The sequence below is a fragment of the Uranotaenia lowii genome, chromosome 2 (assembly GCF_029784155.1).
Source record: "Uranotaenia lowii strain MFRU-FL chromosome 2, ASM2978415v1, whole genome shotgun sequence".
Lineage (NCBI taxonomy): Eukaryota > Metazoa > Arthropoda > Insecta > Diptera > Culicidae > Uranotaenia > Uranotaenia lowii.
In genome coordinates this window covers 391,501,887-391,525,594 of record NC_073692.1, presented here as the reverse complement: position 1 = coordinate 391,525,594, position 23,708 = coordinate 391,501,887, and positions in this window count along the sequence as shown.

The window sequence follows — 23,708 nt, the reverse complement described above, 5'->3', positions numbered from 1 at the left end:
GCATCGCTTTGGGTTGTATGCCATCAACGCATAAATCTTGAAGTTTTGGCTGGAATACTTCTTCTGAAAAATCGGTTCAATCTATTATCTCTGCAGCTCTTAATCAGGTGTGAGGTCATAAACTCATTACTTACTTACTTACTTAATGATCCAGCGCCGATCCTCCCGTGCATAGGGCCGTGGTAAAAGACTTCCACTGTTGACGATCCTGAGCCAGCGTCTTTACATTGTCCCAGTCAACATTCTCGTCGACAGTTCGGTTTTCAGCGGCTAGGCTTCACCGCCACGAGTTTCTGGGTCTGCCTCTTCTTCGATGTCCTTCTGGATTCCAATCTAGCGCCTCTCTGCAAATCGGTTTCATCTTTCCGCAGCGTGTGCCCAATCCTTCTCCACTTACGTTTCCGAATCTCGATTTCTAGCGGCCATTGATGACACCGACGATGTAGTTCCTCATTCGAGAGCCAGTTGCTAGGCCACCAAGCGCGGATGATATTCCGCAGGCAGCGGTTTACAAATACTTGCAGTTTTCGCGTCGTTACCGCATATGTGCACCAAGATTCGCACCCATACAACAATACGGATTTGACATTTGAGTTGAAGATTTGGATTTTCGTTCGTAGAGACTTCGGAGACTCGCAAACGCAAATCGGGCCTTTGTGATCCAAGTTTCGAAGTCTTTCCTGGTACCACCATCAGGCGTTATCTGGCTACCAAGATACTGGAAGCACTCTACTTTCTCAACTTGTTGCCCAGCTACCATGAAACTGGAGGGATTTCCTGTGTTGATCTCCTTCGACTTGGTCTTTCCGACATTGACTTTGAGACCTGCTGCCTTGAAACTTTCGGTGACGACCCTGGACCTCTGGCTCATAAATTAGACACGTTAGCCATTACGCAAAACGACCACCCCCTGAGTAATCCTGAATTGTTGAATTTTAATCTAACATGATGGTACACTACGACTTATGTACGTACATCTTTTAACGATATGGTAACTAGCATCTTACAAAAGCTAAAACCATCAGCCCACAGAAAGAGCCATGATCGGGATTTGATCTCAAGCCAGCGGTCATGAGATCGAATCTCGGTCTTCAATCTTCAAGTAACCAAATAAACCTGACACTAAGGAGGCATCCTGCCTTGTTGAATCGATATCACACGATCCTGTTTGCGATGGTTGATTTATCTAGAACAGCGATGCTACAATAAAATGTGAATTGTTTTCAAATATCAGTGAAGTGAAAGATCTAGAAAAAAAAGGTTTATGATTATACATACCGGAACATTTTGATTTTCTCAAATTGGGTTTTTATTTTGAGTGGAATAGGTAGGTGGATGTAGGTGGATTTTTAAATTTTTTTAACCCTTCAGAAATTTCAGTAAAAACATGCAGGTTTCAATAAACCTTAAAATTTCAAACAAAAGTGGAATGAGAGAGTTCTCGAAACAAGTAAAATATCGAAACTAAAGCTTGACAACCACTTGATGGCTCTCGCCTCGCACCGGGATGGAGGAAGATGCAACTCCACGGAGAGACGCACGACTTTGTATGCAGCGAAGATCGCGAGTTGGCAGTTCTGTGTTCTTTTTTTCCCTTCCCTGGCTGGATGCGATGACAGACGGTACGGTGCGTGGGGGAAAGGATTGAAGGGTTGTGTTGTGCCGCACAACAAGCGGCAGCCATTTACAATTTTGCCCGCGGATGTAGGGGAGGAGCGGGCTATATGCGCCTTTTAAGAAGAATACTGATTTTCTCAAACATTGTATCGAATATGTGTACAAAAACTATATACACATAAGCAGGCATCTGTTTTCTATACATTGGAGTTATTTTCATGTTGAAATCTCCTTCAGTTTTTGAGAAATCGATTTTATTATAACTGTTGTCAAAATTGCCGAACCTCAAACCGTGCGGGCTAAATGCGCCTAATTATGTGTTAGGCAAAATTTCTGTTTTTTTGGCAATATTTCTGTATAATTACATTGGAAATGCTAGATACTGATAACTTCCATACGACAAAGCTGAAGTTTTATAAAAATCTATTTCTTCTAATATTTTATAGAATAAATCAGAAGTTAGGGTTGCATCATTATGGAGGCAATTCATCCATAAGAAAAACTTTATCAAATCTGTTTCGAGATCTTCAATTCTCTCTAAAGGTGTTAATTAGAGCTTAAATTCGAAGTTTTAATGATAAAAATTATATATTTATTCAATTCAACCTGTTATTTAAGGGTATTGGCATTTAACAAACATGATGGGGGCATACAAAAACACTCTCTTATTCCACTTTCCAATCATTATGAAACCATTTGAAAAGCTTAAATTTGTTTAACTTCTAAGGTTCATTCAAATAAGTAACAAAAATAACCCAACTTTTTGGTTTGAGCTTCTTCACGTATATTTTTTAAAAGTCAATATATTACATCAAAAGGTATCAAAACCTTGTATGAATTTTTAAAATTTTTTGAGCTGGTTTATTCATAAAATTTTTTCTTGCCTTATGCTCTAAGCGTATTACCCTTAAAATGCATTGATTAGATATGATGTCTTGTTAGCCATTTCGTCAAACGGCCGTAGGGTCATTTAACCCGATAGGCCCATTTAGGAAACCTTTCCCCTACGCGAACGCGCGAGGCCAACGAACCGAAAGTGGGCCCCAGCATAGGAAGGGGATGGAAGGGGGTTTGTTGGGCGGACAGAAGACGGGACACATTCGCCTGTGTTTAGTTGGCCGTGTGCTGCGGTGATGCTGTGCGCTAATGTTTTGGAGGTTAGCTTGCTGCTGCTGACGATGCCGATGCTGGTGTTGTTCCCGTGCATAACATCATAACAGGCTCCTATCGGATGCTGGCGTGTAGTGCTCTTTTTTCGCTGCATCTTTTTAGCTCGTGCAAGCATAAACAACAAACCGGCAGCATTAAAAAAAGACAAGTATTCAGATGCGATGCGTGTCTGTCTATGCTATCTGTCTACGCCTGGAAAAGAGAAAGGGGAGAATGAACTCCGGGATGTGAGGTTAAAATTATCATAAATTAAGACTGTTTTTCGGATCTGTTTACTTTGGGTCTAGCTAGGGGTATTTTTTGCCGGTTGGCTTTCTTGGTTGATATTTGTACTAATGTGGAATGGATTCGAGATGATTACAATTGACGGGATGCGGGGAGGCTGAGAGAACTTGGGGATCGGGACAGCGACGGCGAAATACGGATGGAGATATGCATATAACCGGACAATATTTACACATGTGCAGTTCGTCGCATAACGGGAATCTTTTAATGTGAAAAATGAACACCGTGACTGGTATCGTCGTGGCTGAAATATTTATCTGATTATTTTAGTGGCGATAAGAAAATTGGGAATTTGACACTTTTTGGGTTTACAGCTACACGTGAAGGTATCCGGAAAGCGGTCAAAAAACGGTTGTCTTAGCATTCAAACACATGTAGGTATACGTTGTTCGCGTAGGGACAAAGAAAGCTCTTGACGCAAGAATTGATAAGGTTCCGAGTCGTAGCATTCTTGAAAAGTATTTATCTTTGTAAATACTTGTATGCAGTGCATAACAATATTTAGATCGATCCCATGTGAGCAAATTAAGCAGTGGGAAAATAGGTAGGGGAGAATGAGGACACTTGATCCCTGGGGATACTTGATTCCTTAGCTATATCTCCAAACTGGAATGTCGTACAAAGATCAAATGTTCTAGAAAAATGTGCCAAATGGAACAAAACAGTAAAGGTTGAAGCTCAAAAAATTTTAACAAAATAAGTTTTTGGGTTATTGAACTTTGTTTGAAAAATTTCACAAAATGTGACTTGAAGATCTTTTTTCATCATTTTAAAATGTTCCTAACATGGAAATATTATTACAAAAATATTTATTCCAATACATCAATCTTTGGAGTGTAAAATGAACTTCAAAATACTTTTTTCAGAAAAAGTATTCTAAAATTTTGATTTTGGGTACAATTGATCCCTAATATATGGGTACAAATGATCCCGGTATATTCTCATTCGCGTATCAGGCGTCGTGCGGTTCGGTTCGGTTCGGTTCGGTTCGTTTCCTTCATACGCGACGAGTGTAGTTGGACAAAGAATATCTAAATAAATTTCAGCTGAAAACATATCCGAAGAGCTTGTTGCTTGCAGATTTTATGAGGAATCAAGGGAAATAGTTATTTTAGTGATAGAAAGGTGTAGAAAAAAAAATAAAGTGTGGTGATTCCATGAAGGAAAAATGGTCAATATAAGCTACAGCAAGTAATTGGTTTTATTGCCAATGAAGAGATGAGGGCGATGCTGAATGTTTAAGAAAGTGGAAGAAAATAAAATAAGGGAAAATAAAGTTTCTCAAATTTCTGGTATTCAAGTTGTAGGGGCAAATTGAAGTGAAAATTTAAAAGAAAAATAAGCAGCAGCGTTCAAAAAACGGCTTATTTTGAGCGATTGAATATGATTGGCCTCGGTGTGAGGTATTCCCCAAATTCGCAGCAAATGGCTGTGTAAATCTGTGTGTAAAATAGTTTAAGGGTCATTTTAGAAAGGAAGTGACGAATAAATTTGTTGTTGGCCGACCGGTGCCTGATGGTGAAAAAAAGGAAACCCGAATCATATGCCAGTAGAAGTCAAGACATGTTCGAACATGTTTTAGGTGCCAGCCTACTAAGCGTCGTGCGGGCGCCCGTCGAGAAAAGTGCAATAATTGATCACAGCAAGCGTTGCGAAAAACCGGTGAGGTAATAACAGGATCAATTCTCTCTTACACACACTAGCTGTTATTCGAATAGAGCGTAGCCAAAAAGAAGGAAGAGAGTTTATTATTCACGTTCAAGTAGTTTTACAAAATAATTAATATTTAAAAAGTAAAAAAAAGCTACCATATTCTTTAGTTTGAATTTTGATTTATTGTTAGGTGTGTCATCTCTAAGCTAATAAATGAGGATGATGTGGTAGGTTTTTAGTTTAAATACTACTTTGGGTGGGTGGGTATAATCTTTCGGATGCAGTAATTTTGAGTGAGCGAGTGAAGAAAATCGGAGTGATACAAGGGAGAATTGAAAAAAATCTCTGTATGCGTATTTGGTTGTTGTGAAAATGGTGCATATATTGAAGCAAGTGAAGAAAAATAAGCAAATGAAGAATACTGTCAAAAATCCCGCATTTGTTGAGGGTTGAGTGGATAGTGTGGTGGACCGAGTGAATGACATTTGGATGTAATTATCGGCATTAGATTTTGGTTTTGGGTCCATTATCTGCCGATGGGTAAGATGTATTTATTTGAGATATATGAGTTTATTGGAACCTTCAATCAGCTGCCAACTGGCCAGGTATAAACACGGATGCCGGAATACTTGTTGTAAATGTTGAACATTGAAAATGTTATACATTTTGGACTGGTTGTGTATCTGATTGAGTCGTTCTTCCAAATTATACTTTCAGGAACACGTTATACATTCATTCCATAACAGCTCACACGAAACCATGGTGTCGGGTATACTGTTGACTGCATTGTAGATTATTTACCGAAAGTATTATAAAAAATGCATGAAAGCACATACTTTGATAAAACTGCTGTGAATCCGTGCACCCATGGTGGATTATCTACATACATACATACATGCAAATGATCCCGGTATATTCTTCTTCTCAATGGATCGTGGTCATTGCTGATTACGAGATTGCTAATGCGCCCGTAAGTATGCAATGTCATAAGAATTTATATAGAATTTTGTTTTCTGACAATTATAGATTGTGAAATGAGAACAAACATGACCAAAATAGTCAATTAACATTCTATCTTGGGGTTTTGTTTGATTTTTTTTTCCATAGATTAGGGCTTCCCGAATAAAGGATCAAGTCTCCCTTAACTTCAAAAATATCGCAATTTTTTTACTCCCACGAAAACGCTTCTAGTTCATCTACGGGTTCAAGTATCGTTCTAACTTTAGAAGCATAGAAACTTGAAATCACACGCTGCCAGAAAAAGTAAAAGAGTGCGAGTTGCTAATTTTTTCCAAAAAGATATGGTGAAATTAAGAAAAGGGGATCAAGTATCCCCACTCTCCCCTATACTTTTCAAACCAATTGAACATTAGAATTTTGAAGAGCACTTAGAGAAACAACAGGTTTTTTAAATATTCGAATTGCATTTTGTACCAACAGTTCTTCAAACACTTACATATTATGAAGGGGTGAGTGAGATGGAGATTGGGCATGGATACCTAAAGCTAGAATATTATTAAATAATCGACTATTGACACATTCCACCGTGACGTGATATCGTTTTTCCGGACTTTTCAGAACTGTTATCATTCTAGAAGTCAACCAATTAACATGAAAATGAAAAAAAAACAGTAGCAAACGATCGCAAATTGAATTCCCTTCAAAATGAATAAAACTTGGTCATTAAAAAAAAATTAAGTTGTTTGTGATGTTATCGATTTCTTTTGTAACGTGAATTCACGCTAGAATTGACCACTTTTGACTTTAGTAAATACCACTTCGATATCCTGTTCTCTCTGTGGAAAAATAAGTCAAATAAGTTGTAGAGAAAATAATTACCCACAATTTGATGTTCATGGCTTCTTGATTGAACAACAACGAACAAAGTTATGCCTCTTTAAAGTTGTGATATGAATTCAAACAGTTAAAACAGAGCAGGGTAGTGTACTAAATTACGTCCCGAAATTTTAAGCTATTCTGATAAATTCTTTAGAGCCTTCAAATTTTATGTACACTTTTAAAAGTGATATTTTGTTATTTCAACTTGTACAATCGCAAATTTTCTGTATCTTTTCTGTATCTGTAGGGGAGAGTGGGGTATCATGGGCCACTTTTTTTCTTTGTTTCATAACTTCTTTATAATAAAAGATAAAAAGAAAAAAATAAACGGAACAGTTTTCTACATTTCTAAGGTATCTTTAGGCATTTTTTATTATTTTTAAAATACATCATTATCCCAAGTTCTGACTGTTTAAAAAAAAGTTATTTTTTTTTTGGGATTTTGAAAAACTGTGGAGAAACGTGGGCTACCAAATCAAAATTGACTAAATAACGTGCAAAGTTGATGAGTTGACCCTGAACTGAAATTTTATAATTCATTCAGTGATTTGAAAGCAATTTCAGATGAGGAAATGAAAAAGAGAGTACTGTATGATCGGATAGTTCCTAAAACTTGGCTCGCGATCGTTTCGGCAAAATTCCATATATAGGATTTATGTTTGTCTCTATCGCATAAGTAAAGATGGACATAACAATTTCCATTACACTTAAAGCCCGGTTTACAGTTCTTGTGAACTCGAACTCGAACGTGAACGTGAACTCACCACAGTGAAAAAATATTCCGCAGTGAAATGTCAAATCGGTCAAATCTTCAAAATTAGTAAGAGGTTTGTTCAACTGCGGGTAGAAATTGGTTTCGATCGGAAAATAACAGATCATTCAACCAATGTTTTGATCGATACTTGTCGAACCAATGCTCAAATTTAAATTCAAATTTCTCAAAAAAAACATTTTGTTTTTCTTCAAAACATATTCAGCTTTGAAAACGATTGATTTAATCAAATAATCCCAAAGTTCTTATCTTTGAATACAATGAATTTAAATTAAATTTTATGAATTTAAAGTACTCCCAAAAAGTATTTATCGATCAAGGAGTAACGAGCTTTAGCGATTCGTTTCTTTTGAAAAACTTATTGAAAGGACGTTATGAATATAACTTCTACAAGATAGCCATTTTTTGTTCTTGATTAAAAATTGACAAACAAAAATTTTAAAATTACTTTTAATTAGTGAAACAATTGAAAAGGTTTTTATTTAATTAAAATGCATCAGTGCTCTTTTGTTTGTTAATTTTTCTGCTTTTCAGTTCTCCTTAAAACACATTATTTTTGAATGATTTCATAAATTTTTATAATTATTTCCATACCTTTTCTGAAACACACATTTGAACAAAGCGGAATCTATTTTTTTTATTTTAATTGAATCTGGCCATCATCGGGTTGATGATCTTCATTTACATTTATTCGTTGAGAAGATCTTTCAACAGGTACATTTATTCGTCGAAAAACTCTTCCAACAGGTGCAATTAAATGATGCCCAAGCGGGTTTTAAAGTAAAAAAAATCGTTTGCATTTCATTTCAAACTGATAGTATTTTAAGCCTTTAATTGCCTTCAAATGTGCTTACAAATTAAAAAACTAATTTTTTATGAAGCAAAAATTTTTCCGTCATCGGTGAAATTTTTTTCAGAATGCACATTGCCATTCGGACGTGAAAATGAACGCGGAATTTATATTCACCACTCTTTTTCGTTTTCCATTTTCAAGTTCGCTCAGTGCGTTTACACTTCGAGCGGAATGTCAGTGAACGCGGAAAAAATATTCCGTAGTTAAAAATCGGGGGAATTGAAATAAAATTAATATTAAAGGGCTTTGAACAAGGAAATTAGTTCAAAAATAATCGTCCAACCATTCCGCATCTATTCCACCTAGTTTCGCAGCCATGAAATGCAGCAGCATAGTCGAGTTTTTGAAGAATATAAGTTTTTTCATTTTCACGTTCGAAAGAACTGTAAATGCACCTTAATTTGGCAAAAGAAAACTTTACAGATAGTAATAACATATTTTAAGTTCTGAATGTGTATTAAAACACCAGGTGGCCCAAGAAAAAGCTATCATTTGCAAATTGGTTGCGTTCGTGTGACTTTTTGATGTTTCATGAATAATTTCTTTCCTACGTGAAAGAACATGAAAAAACTAAGATCATAAGCGTTTGAGCATATTTTTGTAATATACTTTAGGTCTCCCATGGACGCAAATTTGCGGGTGTATGTTAAATTATTTGTTATATGATTTTAATCGCCGTAATTTGTACGATTAAAATTTTTAATGGCGTGTGCGGCGGAATGAAAACTGGAGAGAATTTATTTTATAGAAATTTGAAAGAAAGGGTGATAGACAGGCATTAGTGCGCCAATAGGAGAAAGCTTCATAGATGTTGAAATTTTAGGCTAGAGGGCATGTTGATGAAAAGCTCTCACGAATTGCTCCCGCCTTTGCTCTACACTAGCTAACTTTACATGAGAAACTCAGGAAGAGAATTCCCATGTATAGCGAGCCCAGTGGTTAGAGAGCGTGTTTTTACGCACACTTCAAACGAGCAAAAAACGTAGCAACTATTCGTAGCAACTATTTGGTAATGGACGACGAAACCTACGTCAACGCCAACTACAAGCAGCTTCCGGGACAGGAGTTTTATACGGCAAAAGGAAGGGGGAAGGTAGCAGATATTTTCAAGCACATGAAACTGTCAAAGTTTGCGAAGAAATATCTGGTTTGGCAAGCCATCTGTACCTGTGGCTTGAAAAGCAGCATTTTCATAGCTTCCGGGACTGTCAACCAAGAAATTTACGTGAAAGAGTATTTGAATAACCGTCTGCTGCCTTTCCTGAAGAAACGCGGTTGTTCCGTACTGTTTTGGTCGGATTTGGTATCTTGCCATTACGGTAAAAAGGCCATGGAGTGGTACGCCGCCAACAACGTGCAGGTGGTTCCCAAGGACAAGAACCCTCCCAACACGCCAGAGCTCCACCTAATTGAGAAATACTGGGCTATTGTCAAGCGGAACCTAAAGAAGACCAAAAAAACTGCTAAGGACGAGCAGCAGTTCAAGGCAAACTGGCTTTCTATGGCGAAGAAGGTGGACAAGGTGGCCGTACAAAATCTGATGGCAGGGGTTAAGCGTAAGGCCCGTCAATTCAGATTTGGAAAAGCGGAAGCCTAGCTAAATATTGTTCCTGAATTTTATACTAATTAAACTTGAAAAAGAAATTTAATTTGATTTATTTAAATAAACGATTTCACCGATTTACACGCGTTTTCTCTTGACCAAATTGAGGAATCATACGTTAAAATAATTGTTGCTCTAAGTTTCATTTGAAGATTCACAAAAAAAAATTGTTTTGAATTTTTGAAGTTTTTGCGTAAAATTAAAAAACTTCCTTTTTGTGACGTGAATTCACTCATTTGCACTGTTTTGTTCGCTATTCAATACAACCCCATTTGATATAAAAATAATCTTTTTTTCTAAACAATGATGCAGCATTTTTCGGCATCAAAACGTATTAAAAAAATTTAGAGAAAAAATCAATCCATATATTTAAATTAGTTATTTTGTAAAAGTTTTCAACAGTTATACTTTTTCCAAAAAAAATTATGATTTTCAAAATTATATAAAACGTGTAAAAAAAATTTTGTTTTCTCTCTTTTTGTTTTGTGTTATTTGACCTATCAAAATTATTGACAAGTTTGAGACTTTTTGAAACGCTTATGGATAAAAATCATTTGTGTGCGGTACAAGCGCGTGGAATGTGTCCATTGCTTTTATCATTGTTGTTTCCGTGGCCAGTTAAGTTATTTTGTTATCGTGCTTTCCATAGGTGTAATTCAAATCATTGACCGTAAACTGGGGTAACTTTGATCACCGGGGTAACTTTGCTCAACTTGATTTTTTTGTAAATAATCATCATTAAATAAGTCTGAAGTAAAAATATCTGAAAATATCTGTTTTTTTCTGTTTGTTACCATAAATTTTGTACAAGGGCCAAAAGAATGTAGCTTGAGATTAGCAATTCATTCTTAATACACAAAATGCATGCTCTCCCTTTAAACAGAAAAGATCAATGACGGCGCCGGCCACGTCCTAGTAGTCTAAAAGGGATAAAGGAAGGATTGTTAGAAAGATACTTTTCAGGATCAACTTTAAATCATATAGGTATTTTAGTTTGTTTCAAAAGCTTTTTTTGAAAAACTCTGAAACAATGATAAGTCAGTTCCATAAGCTATAGAAACCGTCATGACGACTATTCTGCTTTCAATGCAGCACTTACTATGGCAATGACAATATGAAAAACATTTATTTGTTTATCTTAGAATTTTGCCAAAACGGAGAATTTTAGTTGAAGGTAGAGTTATTAAATAAATTTCGTATTGAATTTAGCATTTACCAGCTCTAATCAGAGTTTAAATTATCGATTTGTTGTTTAACTGATTCGCGATGTTTGCACGCGATGGTTTATAATTCTTTGAAGATACCAGAAACAACCTTCTACGGACATAATAGTTATTGGGAGGCAATATGTTGAACTCATTTTTAGTTTCGTTGTATGTTCAATAAATAATGAGTTCTCTGAGATGGCATATGGGAAAAAATTGTCTTTTTACACTCAAGGGATCAGTTGAACACATGCAAATGTAGACTTCATTAAAATTTGTTCTTTAAAAGCTGATTATTTACTATAAATAAACAATATTTAATTAAACTTCAATAAAAGGTTTACTGATTTATCGATTATCTATCAGCCTTGCTGGCTCTTATAGACTAACTAAATGTTTATTCAAATTAACAATTTTACAATTTTCTATATTGAGATGGAATAAAGATGCAAAGATTATTGTTACGATAGTAGTATGACTCAATTTGGTACATTTTTGGAAACGACATAGCTTTGTAAAAGGATCTGGTTACCAGATATGGCTGAAGAATCAAGTCAACCCATAGATTTAATGTCCACATTCTGCTCTATCTTTTGTACTTTGGTAAAAATGATCAGAAAAGCTTAATACACAGGTCATTGACAACCAATGATTGATATGCAATTTTAATCATGGAGGCATAAAAACAATTCTGCTGTCGGATTTCGTTATGACAAATGTTTCTTCGTTTTGAAAACCATCGATCAATTCTACTAAAATTACTAAGGCTCATAGAAAAAAATAAATTATTTTCCCCAGGTATTGTTCTTCTTAGCACTACTCAAAATTCACAATAGTTGCCTCATGCGTTTGTTGATAAATAAATGCTGGTCTGTTGTCACTTCAAGAATCAGGTTGGTATTTGCAGGTCAATGCCCTGTCGACTCGTTGCAACTAATCGTGTATGTACTACAGATAACGATAGAAGAACAAACAAAACGATTCCATTGCCTTGGGCCTTTCTTAGCAAGAACAGGTGAGCACCTACCTATTCTTCGAAGAAAAAACGCCCATACGAAAAACACCTCTACTACTATCAGTTATTGCAGTTTATGGGCCGGTTTCAAATTTCTGGTGACGTTCACCTCCGAGGCAATCATTGACACCAGGAAAACCAATTGGGGGTTTTTGTACCCTAGAGGGTTTCTTTATTTTTTGTTTTTGGTGCGCCACTCATCATGACACAAAACGGAAGGAAATGTAAAATCAAACCGCACACTCGCTCATCGGAAAACGCCGGCTTCATAATGAGTGAGTGTCTCGCAGTCATCAAAAGCAGAATATTGGGGTGAAGGTACCTGTTTGCTGCAACTTTGGCTTTTTCGTGTTTCCGGATGATGGTGCAGCCAAGCAAGGTGCCCCACTGGGTGGTCTTTGTTTTGTCCAACCGGTAGGCCTTTGGCTGATATCTCTCTACGATTATACTTATTTCCCGAAGTATCAAATATGTCATGACGGACGGTTCTTTTAATTTTAGCATAAATTTATTCATCAATAGCTTCTAGATTGTCGTGGCGATATATAAACTGCTGGCCAAAAGATTGGGATCACCCCCTAAAAACATGAAAATTTTGATCAGCCATTTCTCAGCTATCTTATAACATTTTGGATTTTTTTTTATCTCATTCAAGGGATCGTGAGCCAAATCTTTTTTGTATGTTTTTGACAAAATGGTATTATTGAGTTTATATGACTTAAATTTAGCTTTAAGTTGGAACATTCTCCAAAAACCGAACTTAGGGTGGGGTGGACCAAATTTCAAAATTCGAGTTGCATTCGAATCCTTTTTTCATACTTATCAAAACACATGTGCTTAAGTACAATTCATTAGCTTGGAAATAAGCCAATTTGATCTGTAAAAACTTGTAAGACAACTAAGTTATGGTCAAAACAAATTTGCGTGTTTTTTTTACCGGCCGGACTATTTGGTGAAAATTATCAAAAAATGATCAAAAAATGATCAAGTTTTTGCTAAACGTTTAATGAAGTTAGCCTTCAAAAATAATTCAATCAAATATCCATGAACCAAGTTCAACTTATTAGCTTCCAAATCAACTTATCAGATGAACAATACGTTGTTTGACAACAGAAATACGCGTGAAAAAAATGCATGTTTTAGAAGGCTGATTCCAAACTTTCGGCCGTTGCACCATACTACGGGGAGATCCCAAACTTTTCGACGATGACTTAAGTAGCTATTTTATATATTTTAAGTACATTAAATTTTTTTTTTGCACAAAACTAAACATATGTGTTTTGATAAATATGAAAAAAGAATTCGAATGCTACTCGAATTTTGAAATTTGGTCCACCGCCACCCCATACTTAAATGATCGGGTTTGAATTTTAAGTTCAGATTTTGGAAAATGTCCCAACTTTAAGCTAAATTTAAGTCAAATAAACTCAATATTAACATTTTTTAAAATCATACAAACTGGTTAAGCTCACGATCTCTTGACTGAGATCAAAAGAATTCAAAAATGTCATAAGATGACTGAGATATGGCTGATAATATTTTTTTTTATGTTTTTCAGGGGGTGATCCCAAACTTTTGGCCGGCAGTCTATATGCTTATATTTTCCTATTGTTTTTTATACAGCGCATGATTGTTTGTGATATAAGAACATATCCTATCCATATGAAAATTGGCACACCCATATGTAGCATCGTTCGGGTCCTAAAGAACTCACTACGAAAAATGGAAGCTCGTTGAGAATTTTTGAACATTCTATCTCTTAGCAAATTTTTAAGCACTTTAAGCAGCTCAAACGAAAATAACTCCTTTAATTTCAAAAAGTTGAAATTTGATTATAATAAATATATTTTAAAAAAAATATCAGTTGCTAAAACCTTTTGGAACTCACATCCGGTTTAGAGACTAAATTGGACACTATTGGTATCATAGGATTCTTAAAAGCATGTTTACACAACAGATTTGACTAAATTGAAAGGTAAATAACTGTGCGGGCATTAGAGATGTCTGCTATTTCTCGGCTAATCAGTAATTTTTTTGTTCAAAACGATGTTCTGATTAGTTCGACATTTAAATGCTGTTAGGCATCATCATAACTTGTTTTAAAAGATAAAAATTTGTAAATTCTTGTTACAATCGAATCATTTTGGTGAGTTTTTTGAGAAATTTGAATTTGTTTCAGATTACTCCAAAACAAAGTTTAATTCCAAACGATCAAAAATTCAGTCTTCATATATCAATTTGAGTACATGACAATAATAGCTTGAGTAATTCCTAAGCTCTCAGCAAATATTTTTTAGCTATATTGTTATGCAGTTTTGATATACGTTCCAAATGCATTATAGAATGATCGTATAAAAACTGCAATTATCTACCAAAGTGAAGGCAATATACATACATATATTGCAATGCTTTCAAAAGCAACGAAAACTAAACCAAATAAAATGGACACTATCCGACACTTTATTCCTACCTATCAGAGGAATGCAAGAGAGCGCAAGATTTTGCTCTCATAGCCTTGAAATCGTTGCCAGCGTCAATATTTTCCAGTTATCTCATTGGTCAATATAAGGCTCTATTCCCATCTGATTTTTAGCCATCTGGATGGACTGCTGGCCGCAGTTAGAGCCTAACGATGATTTACTCACTTGAAGCTCGCGCAGGAGCCAAATCATTTCAAAATTTACTAACATTACAGACGTTCTATCATATCAGATTTAAACTGACTTCAGACGACATTTTATACAATTTTTCCAATATACAGTTGGAATTGCGATTCGCAACCTCATTGTAAACGACTTAAGTTATCATTTCTGCTACGCTTTCATGTTTTCTAGGTTGAAATCAATCCTTACGGATAAAGCGAATATTAAACTTTTTTTTATTTCAACCATTTCGATCCTCTAGAAATGTTAAAACTGACATACTTTATAGCTTCAAAACAACAAAAGACTCCTAAACGAATCAATATATACTGTTGCGTTCGAAAAAGAATGAAATTACGTGAAGCAGCCCACTTTTCCTTCAACTTTGACCAGCTGTCAATTCTGTTTGGGAAGATGTTTTTCCATGAAATTTTTAGAAAATCTAGTTCAACTATCCAACTAATACTTCAAAAACTTTGAAGACGGTTCCAAATAGGACTGGTTTGAAAATGAGGTTCATCATCGTCCAACAGGCGATTTCATTCATTTTTGGACGCATGTTTGTATAGAAAATATCGTAATCAATGTTTTTTGAGATTTTTCTTTAACAAAACTATCTATTTATCTGATCTAGAACCAAACATTTATACAATGGCCAAATTTCAAGCTTTTTTTAATGAAAATTGTCAATAATACAGCAAATTTTGTGAAGCAATCTAAAATTGCCTTTTTTACGAGAATGGCTGTTTCTTTTTTTTCAGTTAAAGTACAATCTTCACATTTTGTGGAGTATTAGTTGGATAGTTTAACAAAATTTTGTGAAGATTTCATGAACAAATATCAATCCAGACAGAAATGACAGTTGGTCAAAATTAGAGTGCGCTGCTTCACATGATTTTTTTTAAACACAACTGTGTATGAAAAGCCATTTCTGTATGTTTGTTTTTTTTTTGCCCTCTATAGGCTCAGACGTCCTAAGACCTAAAGAGCTGAATTTGGACTAGGATGCTCACCAGGACAAGGAATGATGAACATTTTTAAAGATATTGGCGTTATTATACATCGGATTGTGATGAAAATTTGCACATGAGTGTTTTTGAGGAACGAGCAATCGATTCAAAGTAAGGATTCCTTTCAGGTTATTTTGGGACAAGGGTCGGCACAAAGAGTCTTGAGTATGCATAGGATCGCAATGAAAATTAGCGTATGGGAGCTATACAGTAAAGATAATTGATCTCTGGTGTCGAAGTGATCCAAAAATGGGGTTGTCCATGTTGGTGCTCACTATTTTCACAATATTGTCGTGATTATGCATCGGATTGAGATGAAAATCTACAGATTGAGGTTAAAAGATTTAAGCAATTGACTCCAGGTAGCAAGTTCCAGGTCACGGGTTGGCAAAAGCTGTTGTCTATATTAACTCTCTACTTTTTCAAGTTACTGACGTAATTATACATATGATTCGAATAAAACACATTGCACAAAGGATGGAAGTAAAATTAGCTTTAATTGTCGAATTCCGGGCCATGGAACAGTAAAAAAGGTCGCCCACATTAAAATTCAATTTTTGTTGCAACAATTTTGTGATAATTGCTGTCCAATTTTAGTATGAGAAGGAAACACTCTTCAATAAATTTTGTTAAAGTGAATTTCAAGTTTACGGACAAGAAAAAGTGGCAACTTAAAACTCATTTTGACGTATTGATGATTTAAAGCGAAACGAAGTTCGTACGGGATCAGCTAGTCTCAGTACAAAAAAATATTCCCGAAAAAGGTCATTCATTCAACAGTGTCCATCAACAAGGTTTCAAAATCTGTATCAAAAATTCATATAACCAAAATGAAATTCATGTATCATGATTCACAGGTTAAATAAAGAAAAAATAATATAACAGAAGTCAAATTGAAAACATTTAGATTATTTTATACTCACTGAGGGGTATTCAACTGCACTGGGGGAAAATTCCATCAAAAGTACTACTTTTCGACACTGTTTTTGCAAAAAAGCAGGCCGAACGAACATTTTTGTGCAAAGTTGTAATAAAACTTTGTATATTTTCAAAAAGTTCTCAGAAATAACAAAATGATAGAAATTACATTAAAATGAATATAAAAACAAAACACTTTAAATAAAAACATCTTAAAATTACTTCAAAATCATAAAAAAAGACAAATTTGAAAAAAAAATCAAACAAAAAAAAGACTGTATTTTATAAAAACATAAAATGGAAAAAAAAAAAAAAAATACCCATAAAGCAAAAACCGCTCGTTTCTTACACGCTTTAATTTTTTTAATCTAAAATGTGGTTACCAGGCGTGTAACCAAAATTCCTGTTATTCGTATCGGGATTTTATAAATATTCGAATTGTAATTATCATTGTTTACGTTCTTCGGTAGCAAGCTCTCAATAATCCAAATTCTCCAAATGACTCCCACGATAAGCGCTCACCTGTCTTCGAATGTTCGCTACCTACTGCACCACGAAACTCAGCTGGTTCGTGAAAATTTTTCCCACGACAATATCCACCTACAAAGGCCACGCCACGGCTGCTGGCAAGTCAAAACCCGAAAAACCAGTTCCAAGGATCCAATCGGCTTATTACGCACCGGCCATAAAAATGCACCCATCCGCGCAGCACGGCAATCGCCCTACGCGCAAACGCATCCCAAAAGCGAATCTTTTCTATTCAGCAGGGTCCGCACACAGAGAGCGAATCAAACGAGCATCCCTGCCTGGCATCCCAATCCTATAATGCAATCAGAAAAGATAGCACTTTTTCACAATTGGAATCCCTCAGCACAATGGATCCGGGAAAGATGCCTGCAGAGAAAATTTCGGATCCAATAAAAAGGGAAGAAAGAAGAAAAAGAGGACTTTTTTTTTATTCACATTGCAAATCAAAATTCATGATCAATAATCTCATTCGCGTTGCGCGATGCATTTTTTTCGGATTTCGGATACATGAACCCGAGTGAAGAGAGATAGTAAAATCTGAATTGAGATCAGGATTTAAGATTTAGATTCTAGATTTAGATTCTAGGTTCAGATTCAAGATTCGGATTCAAGATTCAGATTCAAGATTCAGATTCAAGATTCAGATTCAAGATTCAGATTCAAGATTCAGAATCAAGATTCAGATTCTAGATTCAGATTCAAGATTCAGATTCAAGATGCATATTCAAGATTCATATTCAACATTCAGATTCAACATTCAGATTCAACATTCAGATTCAACATTCAGATTCAAGATTCAGATTCAACATTCAGATTCAAGATTCAGATTCAAGATTCAGATTCAAGATTCAGTTTCAAGATTCAGTTTCAAGATTCAAATTCAAGATTCAGATTCAAGATTCAGATTCAAGATTCAGTTTTAAGATTCAGATTCAAGATTCAGATTCAAGATTCAGAATCAAGATTCAGATTCAAGATTGAGGTTCAAGATTCAGATTCAAGATTAACTTTCTAGAGGACGAATGATCGAGTTGGTTAAAATCCATAAATAAACAGAAAAGATTTCTTTCGATTTATTTCATCAGAAACCTTTTTTATCCAGTTTTCAGCACTATCTTGCTGTTGAATGATTTTCGAAGTACTTTAAAAAGTTTCGTTGTATTTCACAGTGTTAGAAGCTTTCCTGAATTTACAACTCACATGCACAAGAATAAACCGCCGAATTTTATACTCAACTCAACTTCAACAACAGTACTGCTAACAAACTAGTCCATCGATTTTTCAGAGGTAGACATTATTCTGATGTCGGTCCAAGAAAAGCACTTGAATTCGTATTTATGCAATTCGAATTATTTGCTTGAATGATCGCGATATCATGTTCTCATAACTTGACCAAATGAACTTTATATAATAGCTTAAATCAACTCAAACAGACGAAAATGAGTTTAAATTGAGTGCTGTCGTATAAGAGTTGAAAACTGAAAACTAATCTTTTGCAGATAAAAAAAAAACTCAATTTCAAAATGAGCTATGCTTTTGGATTCAAATTCTACTCAGAATTTACGTGCCATCAATTTAAGGTCATGTGATTGAAAGTAATAAGCAGTTTGAGAAAGTATACAAAATAAAATGTAAAATTCGTGAAAGCTAAATTAAAATCACCTTAAAACTCTTTACTAATGAAATTATAGGAATCTCGATTAAAAATGTAGTTATTTATTGGAATACTTATTAGATACATTGCACTAGTTTACCAAAATTAAAAAAATCGTTGACTTTATTGACTGACCCATATTTCCAATGTCAAAACGGGCTCTGAATCCAAAAAAAAAAACTCAGTTGAACAGTTTTAGAGCTATTATCCAAATACGAAATTTAAAAAACAAAAAAAAATAGTTACACTTCGAATCGAAATTTGGTCTTGGGATGTATTAGTTACCACGATTTGGGTTAAGACTTTCTTCATAAAAAGCAATTGGTCAGCGATGAAAAAAGTTATTTATAAAAAAACAGTATTTTTGATTCTCCTGAACAAAATATGTATCATTAAATTGGCATGTGACCTGCAAGTAAGCCAATGATCAATTCGAATTTGGAGCTGCTGAGATTTATTATGACAAATTCTTCCTGTACTAAGATAAGTAACTCTATTATATACTGCATCTAACATCGAGTCAAAAATTGTCGATGAAACAAATTTTCTTAAAAAATGAGTTTTTTTATTATTTTATCGATCCTAAATTCACTAACATACACAGTAAACGAAAATTACCGAGTTCGGTCATTTTTTACCGAAATCCTAACATGTGTAAATCGTTAAACTGTTCGGTAATTTTTTCGAACATCGGAAAACGAAGAATCGATTTACCGATGTTCGTTTATTTTTTATCGAAAAAATTAGCGAACAGTTTAACGATTTACACATGTTAGGATTTCGGTAAAAAAAATTACCGAACTCGGTAATTTTCGTTTACTGTGTAGGTGAGCCTACTTTATACTTAGAGCTTTTTTTGGTCCTAAAAAAAAATAAGTTTCGCAGGCAACGAATCAAGCTACTTCTTTGTAAACAATAAAAACTTATCCTCCCTTAATCCTATCATATCGCTTTTTGCCATAAAAAGTAACTCTTATAAAATTTCCAACGATTTTAAAAATGTATCTCCTCTTCACTGCATAATCAAACACCTCAATTAGTGCGGCGAAATTTGAGAACCTGAATGAAAAAAATAACGGGTTTTACAAGTCCGAGTTAAAGTTTGAATGGAAACCACTATCACTGTGATCAATATGATCCATAGTACTTATTTTTCCTAAAATTGAAGAATATCATTGGAAAACCTGGAATATTTGAAAAAAGGCCAAATTTTGAAACATTCGATTATGATTGTTGGGGGATAAGGTTCGTGGGTTGAGCAATCTTTAACGGCTTTTCCGAAGTTTCCAAACCACTTCTCCACGCACCTCTTTTGTCCTACGTTGTGTTCTCCTTTTCGTTTATTTTCAACTCGATCCTCTTCTATCCTTACTGCTTACAATCCACCGACTTCCAATCCTTAACCGTCCTGTATATGTAGTCCAAGTCCTTTTCTTTCCACCACTTATCCACAACCTTTATGTTTTACTACTTAAAACACTTTATTTTTGGTACTAGAAAACGTAAGAGTTAATCTACTTCTTTATTTGAACTCTATCGGTTGGATACTGGCTGTTGTGTTGTCTTCTATCGATCTATCTACCTATTCTACTATAGGGTTTATATGTATCTCTTCGTGTATCGTTCGTGTGCAGTGTTCATTTAGATACAATTGTGTAGTGAGTTCTTGTGGAAGTGTTAAGTACTATGCAACTCCAGTGATCCTCAAATGGTTTTGGATCATTGTAAATTTTACTTAAATTTAAATATTCTGCTTATCGACTAACAATGATATTTTATCCTAAGACATCACCATAAGTTTGTTTTAATACTAACCCATCAATTAAAGTGCGATTTTTTATGATTAAAAACCTATATTAAGCATTTCCAACATTTTCGCCAGCTTCATGGTATCGAAACAAGTAAGTAATGCCATAAAGTTCAAATTATTGTGGTGCTGCTAAGGCTGATTGAGAGTTAAAATATTTGAGATACTTATAACAGAAATTTTGGTGTTTTTCAATTGTTAAATATCTGAAATATCTTTTCAAGATAACATTTGATTTAAGATTACATTTTCCATCAATTTGTTGATTATTTAAAAACAATAAAACTTTTTATAGCAATTTTAGTTCTAGGTCTAACAAAAGGCACCAGTTCAGTAGCAAAACAGGAATAGTAGGTTTAAAGCTGGAAACATAGATCATACAATTCCTTGTAAATACTTCTTTAACGTCTGAACCTAAGTTAAAAATTCTCATTGAAGCTTGGAGATATGATCATTAACTATAAATGGATTACTTGGAAAATACATAACTACATTAAATCTCAATTTATGAGAAATACATGGATTAATAAAAACCACCGCTTGAAGGGTCTAAGGTTGGGCAGCTAACCCTATGTCAAAAATACTGTCTTTTTTATTTATTTATTCATTTAATAATGTAACGTAAGATAAAGTCTTATAATTTTGTTACAATGTGAATTATAATATGTTTTCCTAACCTAATTATGATTCCAAAACATTAACTTTACTCGTTGTTCTAATGCCATTCTTAATCTATAAGCTCCGCCAATAGACCCTTCTTTAATTCTGACTTAGTTCTAATACAATTCCTCTCACGAAAAACGAATTACTGTAATAAGCAATGACTGGGGATAACCAGGCATCCAGTTAGAGAGCATTGTAGTGGTACTAGTAATTCTCTTAAATACTACGGGTTTCCTATGGTTCTGGTTCCGGTTCCAGTTTTCCTGGTGAGAGTAGTAGCTTATTTATAAGCATTAAAACACTCGAAACGGCATCCCATTAATTTTTTTTAAGGTGTGAGACGTGTAAAAATCTTGATATGTTTCAGACATATCGAATACACGAGTTCGGCGCAACACGAAGTCTGTTCAATGATCTTACCGAAGCGTTATGATAATCAAAATCACCGTAGATAAATAGAGGATAAATATATGTTTTGAAAAGACGTAGTTTCGTTTGTGTGTCTAAACGCATAGTTGTCAGGTTCAGTTTTCTCAGCGAACCGTATATTTTACCACATTGGGTGGCTATTTGGCGATCCCAAGAGAAATTTTTCTCGAAAGTAATTCCAAGACTTTCAGCATGTGACAAGCATTTCGACAAGTGAAATTTGGTTTTCCAACAAAATAAAGTTTGGGAAGAAAAAGGAGAGGCTCGATCTATTGATTAAAATAGCTTTTGCTTTTTCAGGATTGTTTGGAAGCAGGTTAGTTACTGATCAATCATGAATTTTTGCTAAATCGTGATTTATTTTTAAGGCCATTGCAAGTACAGATGATGATTCATTCAATTCAAACAACAAAATCAATTTTGTCTTCTTATGTCTTGGTTTTTGAGAGAAATACTCGAAAATAGTTTCATGATGGTCCAAAATAAATCCGTTACCCTAGTTATTGCTTGTCTTGATGAAATCTGAGAAATCAGTTAAAAAGATTTCATCTAGAACCAAGTTTTTAAACGGTTCAGATGTTCACTTGTCTGGTTCTTAATGTAGTCAAGATTTTCGGCGTTCTCTGTCTTCTTTAGAAGGCAAAAATGATGACAATCATCACAACGTTTTTTTAAATTTTCCAAATGAAATTCCAGCATACTGTTAAAAACAATAAAAGGGGCTTTTTCGGATCATTTTCGTGACTATAATTCTTATAAATTATTGAGGATTCATTAAAGAAATCGCTCAGCGTTTTGCATACCTCATCTAAAACTGAACGATATATTTAGAAATAAAAATAAAACTATCATATTTTGAAATCTTTCAATAATCGGGATACATGAGACATGTTGCACACCCGCATCATTTACGACAAACAAAAACGCATCAATATCCATAATAATAAAAAGAAATAATAATAGCGTGGGTCCACTGGTCCATGAAGATCCGAGCCGTGCGATTCAAACTGAAAGCGAGTCAAACAGCATCGGAACGAAAAATTCTCCCACGAAGTTGATACCATCGAAAAAAAAAAAATCAGAATCAAAGCAGAATGAAAGGTACGAATAAAATAATATCCTTTTTATCCAATATTTTATTCGTACCTGTCCCTTTATTACATGTTTTTATTTCCCAACGTGATTACGAACTCCCTTTTTTCTTCGATTGCCTTTTGGACTTTGGCCTTATGGCTGTCTAGCGAGCTAGGCCTAGGACGAAAAGTGCGTCGGTTGATGGCTTTTCGGCATCAGGATGCGATCATGTGTGTCCGAGCCGAGGAGGTTACCAGAGGATTTCAGATGAAGATACCCGAAAACGATACGATCCTGACGACCCTACGCAGATTGCTGCCGGAATTTTGAATCCCCGAAAGAAAGGTGTAATTTTTATCGTTGCATCCCTCCCAGATATGACTCAGTAGTGGCTAGCTGCCATGCGATCATCGGAGTAACCCTAGGGTCGGAAAAATAATGATGACAATGGCAGCAGAGGTCCAAAAAGGACGTGCAGTCCGTCGAACGCGCAGAATGTATACGATCACAATAAGACTAGAAGTAGAAAAAAAGGGATAAACAAGTGGAAGGCTTTCTTTTTGTTGACCTGCTCGGATGAAAAGCGAAAGGTTCTCCCGGGGATGGATGCTGCAATGCACCGGTCGAAAAGTCACACGGTTCGATCGAATACGGTCTCGTCTATCTCGGATTCTTTGAGTCTCTGTCTTTTTTCGGTCGTAGAATGTATAGGGCAATTTGTTGAATTTTGGTGGTGGCTAAGCTAGAGTCGTAAATCATGCTGTGGCACGTCTTCTGCGTATGCTGCGTCCCTACGGGAGATTCTTTGTCCGCTGACCATTTGTTGATTGTTGCATTATTGAGGTAATGTTGACATTGTTTTTCGCTTACCTTCGGTCTTCTTCTGCTTACTTTGAGATTACTTTATGGTCATTACAGTAATTATGTGCCACTTGAAGGAAGATCGGAAAAAGCATTACTTTCAGCTGATA